The sequence below is a fragment of the Puma concolor genome, chromosome A1, assembly GCF_028749965.1.
Source record: "Puma concolor isolate L17-30 chromosome A1, mPumCon1.1.hap2, whole genome shotgun sequence".
Classification (NCBI taxonomy): Eukaryota; Metazoa; Chordata; class Mammalia; order Carnivora; family Felidae; genus Puma; species Puma concolor.
In genome coordinates, this window is record NC_141667.1 from 145604292 (window position 1) to 145612466 (window position 8175).

Genomic DNA, 8175 nt, shown 5'->3' on the forward strand with positions numbered 1-8175 from the left:
ATATAAGGTCAAAACCAAGGAAATATAAATAAACCATGAATGCTAATAATAATGTACCAATCTTATTTCAATATTCTAATAAATGTGCCATAGATATATTAGTAATTAGAGACAATAGGGTATGAAATATATGGGAACTTTTTTGTTATTCTCTTTGTAACTTTTTTTTAAAGTTTACTTATTTATTCTGAGAGAGAGAGAGAGAGAGAGTGCTCGAGCAGCAGAGGGGCAGAGAGAGAATCCCAAGCAGGCTCCGCACTGTCAGTGCACAACCCAAAAGGGGGCTTGAACTCACGAACCGCAAGATCATGACCTCGGCCGAAGTCCGACGCTTAACTAAGCCACCCAGGCGCCCCTGTCCTTGTAACTTGTAAGTGAATTTAAAATAAGTAGAAAACGTCTCCTTTACAAATCGATTTATTCCACATTAAAACCTTGATTCCCCAGCTCTTTAAGAACACAACATTCTATCAGCGATCCAAAGATCAGAAGGTGGAGGCCCGTCATGGCGGGCTCCCTCCAAACAGCAACCTCATGTGCCAAGTCAAACAGGAAGAGGAAGATGCCCTCGATCCCACCTTCCAAACCTCACACAAGTGCATGCAAAGGGCAGAGCCTGAACCACCTACAAAACCCTCCCTGCAATCCAGAAATGTAGAGAAGGGTATGGAGAAGCACACTGAGTGCCAAGTGACCAAATACCACACAGACGGATCTGTCACATTTGCCGTCCGCAACGCTGAGGCCAAATGTGACCTGTCATTGATCAATGTCCTCACGTTGTTCTTACAGGTGCCCTGCCTTCCTCACGTACCCTCCACCCCCAGCTCAACTTACACACACTTCTGGCATTCTACATGAGCTGGTAGCACAGTCTGGAAGCAATTAAGGTTTTAATGATCATCTCATATATTTAGTTCAACGAAGTTTCCCAGGCTTCAAAATATTCGGCTAGAAGCTGTAGGGGAAGGAAATGAAGAAGCCATCTCGTTTGTATCAAAGAATCACTGTCCTACTCAGTAGGGGCGTTCTGTGAACCCAAATCAGCCTATCACAAGACACCGCACTGTATCGTCACATATGTCAACTGACAAAATATCACAAAAAATTGCGACGCAAATTAAATCCAATGGTGGGATGGGGTTTTGAAACGAATAACAAAAAATTAAAAGATGGGGGCGGCTGCATGGCTCAGTAGGTTAAGCGCCCGACTCTTGGTTTTGGCTCAGGTCGTGATCTCACGGTTCGTAGGATCGAGCCCCGTGTTGGGCTACTCACTGACAGTGCAGAGCCTGCTTGGGATTGTCTGTCTCCCTCTCTCTCTGCCCCTCCCCTGCTTACCTTCTCTTTCTCTGTGGAAATAAATAAATCAACTTTATTTTAAAAAGCTTTTAGGGGCGCCTGCGTGGCTTAGTCAGTTAAGCATCCAACTTTGGCTCAGGTCACGATCTCACGGTTCGTGAGTTCGAGCCCCACGTCGGGCTCTGTGCTGACGGCTCGGAGCCTGGAGCCTGCTTCGGATTCTAAGTCTCCCTTTCTCTCTGCCCCTTCCCCACTTGCGCTGTCTCTCTCTCTCTCAAAATAAACATTTATACAAATTTGTTAAATAACAATTAAAAAGCTTTAAAAAACGACAAGTATTATTTCTATTATAGACATATTGTCCGCACATTGTCATACACCCAGACATGCAACTCTAACCACGGGCTTTACATTTTAAATTCAGTTACGGGAACTAAAAAAATATTACATGTGACTATTTCCAAACCATCGTCACATCATTTACTCATTAAAGTTTTATAAACACGAAGACCCATCAATTGTCCTTATAATTAGTCTTTCTTACTCAGTGTGCTTATCTAATAAGCCTTCCCTCTAAGCCCTTCAAAAAACGCCAGCATTGGATCTGCTCAAGAAGCCCCCTTTTTCTCTGGGAATTCAAACGTTGCATAAATGTTCACCCTCGAGAATCTCACAGTAGCTGAGAAGCAAATTAACTGGCAGAAAACAATATCCAGCTACTCGTAGGCAGAGAAAGTCCTGACTAATGCGTGGCTATAGTCGTCTGCGCCTCCTAGCTTATATTTTATCATTAAAATAATACCCGTTTGGTGGGGAACACGCAAACAGAGCGCCAATTTTCTTTCCATGTGATGGGTCTCCTTCTCCTGACAGAAAACTGCAATGCAAGAAAATGTGGCTGGCAGCTGAACTTCAGGACAGACCTTAAGGGCCCGTTCAGTGAGAGCCAGAACAACGGACTTGCAGAGGTCGGGTCCTCCTGCCTCCACCTTATACACAATCTCCGCCAGATTCAAACCCCGCTTGATTACTTCTACAAATGAGAAGCTCCCTGCCTCATGAGGTTCTTGGTTTAAACGCACAGCTAGCTCTGTGTGGTAGAAAGCGCTTAGTGATCTTCCGAGCGGGTCAGAAGACGCAAGTTCCTTCCTTCTCCCCCGGAGCCGGGTGGATAACTTAAGTGAATCGAGTAGGCAGGGGATTCCATAAGGCAGTGTGGTCACTGTCACAAACTGGCAAGCCTATGCCTTTTTTTTTTTTTAATGTTTATTTATTTTCTTGAGAGAGAGAGAAGGAGCGAACAGTGGAGGGGCAAAGGGAGGAGGAGAAGAGAGAGAGAATCCCAACAGGCTCGGCACTGTCGGCACAGAGCCCGATGCGGGGCTCGAACCCATGAACCGTGAGATCATGACCTGAGCTGAAATCAAGAGTCCTACGCTCGACCAACTGAACCCTCCAGGCACCCAAAGCCTACGTGCCTTGTAATTGGAGGCAATGCTCTACACTGCCCAGCTTCCGAAGCTAAACATGCAAGTCTCAGGTTACCTGCAATTTTTAAAGTAGGAAACAGGGGTGCCTGGGTGGCGCAGTCGGTTAAGCGTCCGACTTCAGCCAGGTCACGATCTCGCGGTCCGTGAGTTCGAGCCCCGCATCGGGCTCTGGGCTGATGGCTCAGAGCCTGGAGCCTGTTTCCGATTCTGTGTCTCCCTCTCTCTCTGCCCCTCGCCCGTTCATGCTCTGTCTCTCTCTGTCCCAAAAATAAATAAACGTTGAAAAAAAAATTTAAAAAAAAATAAAGTAGGAAACAAGGAGGGGTGCCTGGGTGCTCAGTCGGTTAAGCGTCTGACTTCAGCTCAGGTTACGATCTCACACTCTGTGAGTTCGAGCCCCGTGTTGGGCTCTGTGCTGACAGCTCAGAGCCTGGAGCCGGCTTCGGATTCTGTGTCTCCTCAGCCCCTCCCCAGCTTGTGTGCTCTCTCAAAAATAAACAAACATTAAAATTTTAAAAAATAAAATAAAATAGGAAACAAGGATCATGATGTAAAATACTCCTTAAAAAGAAAACAAGTCACAAAAGCAACAACTATGTGGCCCATACAAAACGTGTCCTTCATAAAAAAAACAAAAAACATTTGTCCAGAGACCAGAAGATGATTCTTGGGTTTTTCACCCAAGTCCAGTCTTCTGTGGACTCACCCTGAACTTCCTTTACTGCTGCTTATAGGCCACAATCACCTGGGGCCTGGCCAGAGGCAGTGTCCTAGGCTCTGGTGTCAGACGTGTGACCTGGGGCAACATTCTTGAGCATTCTATCCTCATTTTCTCTTCTGTGAGACTCTGAGAAGCTATCTCTTAAGATTACTTAGACAACATAGGTGAAGTGCTTCTCAGAGTACCTGGCCCAGAGTAATTGCTAAGCACCTTAAAAACTCCTCCTTGTGCTTCTCTCCACACACTCTCACTTGTGCATTCTTATTTTTAAAAATAAGGGGCGCCTGGGTGGCTCAGCTGGTCACGTGCCGGACTTCGGCTCAGGTCATGATCTCACAGGTTTGGGAGTTCGAGCCCCAGCGTTGGCTCCCTGCTGTCATCCCAGAGCCCGCTTCAGGTCCTCTGTCTCCCTCGCCCTCTGCCCCTCCCCCACCTCTCCAAAACTAGAGAAAGAAATAAAATAAAATGCACTGTCCCCAGCGCAAACTATTCCTGATGGGTGTGGAGCAATGTAACGTTGCAAGCCCGGAATTCTATCTCAGCAGCCCGAGACGGTGGTTTTAATAGTACGTCACACTGCTGACTCATGACTGAGCTCATCATCGGCCAGAAAACCCTCAGCAGCTCTTATTCGGCAGACCTATCGCAGGCTAATGAACTGACTGGCGGGGGCAGGCCACCAATATGTTCCTTTACGCTCATTAGTATCTGATTCCAGAGGGTTGGTGTCAGCCCGCCAAATCCGTGCTGCCGACCAACCTCCCAAGGGTGCGAAGAGTGGGGGCTTGGAGTCAGACGAGCGTGTGTTTGAATCCTGGCTCGGTTTCCTTATCTGTAAAATAGGGATAAGAATAGAACCTACCTCACAGGGGTGCCACGGGGACAAAACAAGATCATGGATAGGAAGCCGTCAGCAGAGTTCCTGGAACAGAAAGCACTCAGTGCCCGTCAGTGATGACGACGGCCGTGATGATGAGGATTTTTATGTTATCGAAATATCACAAAGAGGAGATGTCTCGGATACTCCAACGGAGCTGGGAGATGTTTGTTCAAGATAGAAATCATCTGCCAGAACTATTATTCAGTCCGTATTTGCAGGTTTCTTGGGTCATTCTGCCAAATCACGGACAAGGATGCAAAAGAACATCCAGACAAGCGAGTGCCCTGGTAAGGCACAAAAGGCTTAATGGACTCTGCCTTCCAAGGACTCATCCCTACCTTAAGATCCCATGCCCGTCTTACCAATGCCTCATAAATAAAAATAATATCCTCTAGAGCTCTCAGACTTCTGAATGTCCCACCACCCAGGGTGTATGTGTGTCTGTGGGGGGGGGGGGGGGTGGTGGTGCACACACGCATGTGTGTTGGGGTAGAGGGGGACACAAGTTGGAGGTGGCTTTTGTTCCCCAGAACCCAACACCCTGGCAAAACCTGATCCAGATATGGTACGAGGAGCCATGGGTACAAAATAAGATGACGAAGACAATGACGATGACGATGGTTTGAGAGAGGTCGGGGGGAGAGGCAGAAGCAGAGGGAGAGAGAGAATCTCACGCAGCCTCCATACCCAGTGCAGAGCCCAACACGGGACTTGATCCCACTACCCTGGGATCATGGCCTGAGCCGAAATCAGGAGTCGAACGCTCAACCGATCCACCGAGGTGCCCCCCAAACAAGATTATTTTTCTGTCATAGCAATATATGCAGCGGAGAAGCTGTGGTTCCTCATCAGGGTCTTACCATCCCCCACTTCAGTCCCACTTCCTCTGCTTTCAGAGTGGATCTGAGGCTCCTGCTGTTCCAACTTTACATCTTTATGCTTGTAAAAGCAACATGTACTCCCGAAACAAAGAAAATAAAATCTATACTCCCCCTGCCTCTTCTCTTCTGAGGCCACCACTGCTAACCCCACCTGGTTCTCCGCTGTCGTACCAACTCTACATCACACATGCACAGCGGGCACATTCTGTTTTGTTTGCTTTGGGTCATGGTTGGTGCCATTTTACAAAATGCAACTTAGAATACACACATTAATTCCCACAGATTTCTTTTCCCTTTTAACAAAACTCTTGGGCATCCCCCCCCAATCTAACTAGAATTTTATTTATTTATTTTTTAATATTGATTTTTGAGAGAGAGAGACACAGCGCGCAAGTGGGGGAGGGGCAAAGAGCTAGGGAGACAGAATCAGAAGCAGGCTCCAGGCTCCGAGCTGTCGTCACAGAGCCCGAAGCGGGGCTCGAACCCACGAACTGCGAGACCATGACCTGAGCCGAAGTTGGACGCTCAACCAACTGAGCCACCCAGGCACCCCATGGAATTTTATTTTATTTTATTTTTTTGTGTAGGCTGCATGGCCAGCATAAAGCCCGACACGGGGCTCCATGTCACAACTGGGAGATCATGACCTGAGCTGAGATTAAGAGCTGGACACTTGGGGCGCCTGGGTGGCTCAGTAGGTTGAGCATCCAACTCTTGATCTCGGCTCAGGTCATGATCTCACAGTTCATGGGACTGAGTCCCGCATCAGGCTCAGTGCTGAGTGAAGAACCTGCTTGGGATTTCTCTCTCTCTCTCTCTCTCTCTCTCTCTCTCTCTCTCTGCCTCTCTCCTGCTGGTGCATGCTCAGTCTCTCTATGAAAATAAATATATTTTTTTGTATTTAAGACATTTACTTGATTGAGCCACCCAGGCACCCCAAACTGGAATTTAAATAGGCACCTGGTGGCTCAGTCGGTTAAGCGTCTGACTTCGGCTCAGGTCATGATTTCAAGGTTTGCGGTTTCGAGACCCGCGTCGGGCTCTGGGTTGACAGCTCAGGTCCTAGAGCCTGCTTCGGATTCTGTGTCTCCTTCTCTCTTTGCCCCTCCCCTGCTTGCTCTCTGTCTCTCTCTCTCAAAAATAGACATTTAAAAAAATTAAAATAAATTTAAAAATTTAAACAGGTTTATAACATTCCATATTAAACATGTACCATAATTTGCCTGTTGACGACTCTTTTTTTTCTAGATCTTACTGCTAAAAACCAATGCCACTGTGTGCGTATGTGTGTGTATGTCAGGATACGTGTCCTTATATACATACCTTAATTTCTTTTAACTTTATTGTCATTAGTAGCAGCATTTTCTTAGAGAGAGAGAGAGAGAACACGAATGAAGAGAGGGGTAGAGGGAGAGTTTCCCAAGCAGTTGCCACACTGAGTGAGGAGCCCAACAGAGGGTTCGATCCCGTGATCCTGGATCATGACCCGAGCGAAAACCAAGAGTCAAATGCTCAACTGACCAAGCCACCCAGGTGCTCCTCATTCTTTAATTTCTGAAGTTAGACTTTTGCAGGGGCTACTGGGTCAAAAGGATTGGTTATTGAATTTTATTAAGTTTGGCCAGATTCTGTGGGTGCATTCTTTGCCTGGCATTAGGTTGTTTTTCCCAAGACCCTGCCTCCCCGAATATTCCCACGGCTACTAGTACAGCAGTCTGCAGCTGGTTCTGCTTGGTACGGGGTCCCAGGCTGAACACCCCAGCACAGCCAGGGCCCCACACCTTGGATCCCTATCAGCCGGGGCCGGTCAAAGGATACTCATTGTCACTCGCATGGAAGACCAAGTTATCGGTCCCCAGCCCCGCTGCTGAAAAGAACAAGAAAGCGAGTGTAGAATCCTACGTTGCAACGCGCATCATTCTCCCGCTGAAACAATCTATAGACAGTAGTGCCGTGAAGTTGAAATAACATCACGATGAGTAGCAAATGACATGGACGTGAGGACTAAAAAGTCAAGGATCTGGGGGCCAGGACAGAAATCGAACCGATGTGGATGTCATGGCTCTGATGGGAGAGTGCACTTCAGATCTCCACACAGCAAATGAGCTTTTAAGCCCCTGCTGGTTTCTGAGCTGGGAACTTACTCTGGCATTTTAGAGAGGTATTTAAAAATAGCCCAGTTTAACTTGTGGCGTGGAGCTACTGACAGGGTCTAATGTACAGCTGCAGACACGGTGAGCTGAGCACTTTGAGCTGGGAGGCTCCCACCTCTGCCCGCTCCCTCGGGGTCCAGGGGACAAGGAATCGGAAGGGGTGCCGGCAGGGAGCGGAGGCCCACGGTGTGACCCCGACAGGCCCAGGTGGGAGCATGGCATCTGTACTCCTCACTTTGGCACCAGGTCCCGTGAGACTCTCGAGAGATCGATCCGGTGGGGAAAGGGCAGGGAGTCTCACATAGCAGGGGAGCCTCGAGAACAAAAGAATTTCTGTGTTGGCGTACAACTCCCTGAATAATGTCACGGAAAGGCCCGAGTTTGGAGCAAGACTCAGCAGAGCATGACTTCTTGACAAATGATTAAGCTCTCTCAGTTTCGGTTTCCTTATTCGGAAGAGGCAGATAATACCCATCGCCATCCCCTAGGTATACTTCAGAGTTAAAGAAGACCGGGCACACAGAGTGTCGAACATGAGATACGGAACACGGTAGGTACCAAGTCTTAAATACAACGGCTCTGGCTACTCCATCACGACACCTGTTGTTGGTACTCATCCTCCAAAAGCCACTTCCCCCACCCCAGAGCGGCACGGCCCAAGCTCTCTCCAGAACAAGTCATGATACATCCCAGTTGGCTTATCACACAGCCCAAGTCTCTGCACGAGACAAGTCCGCGAGCGGCTGGG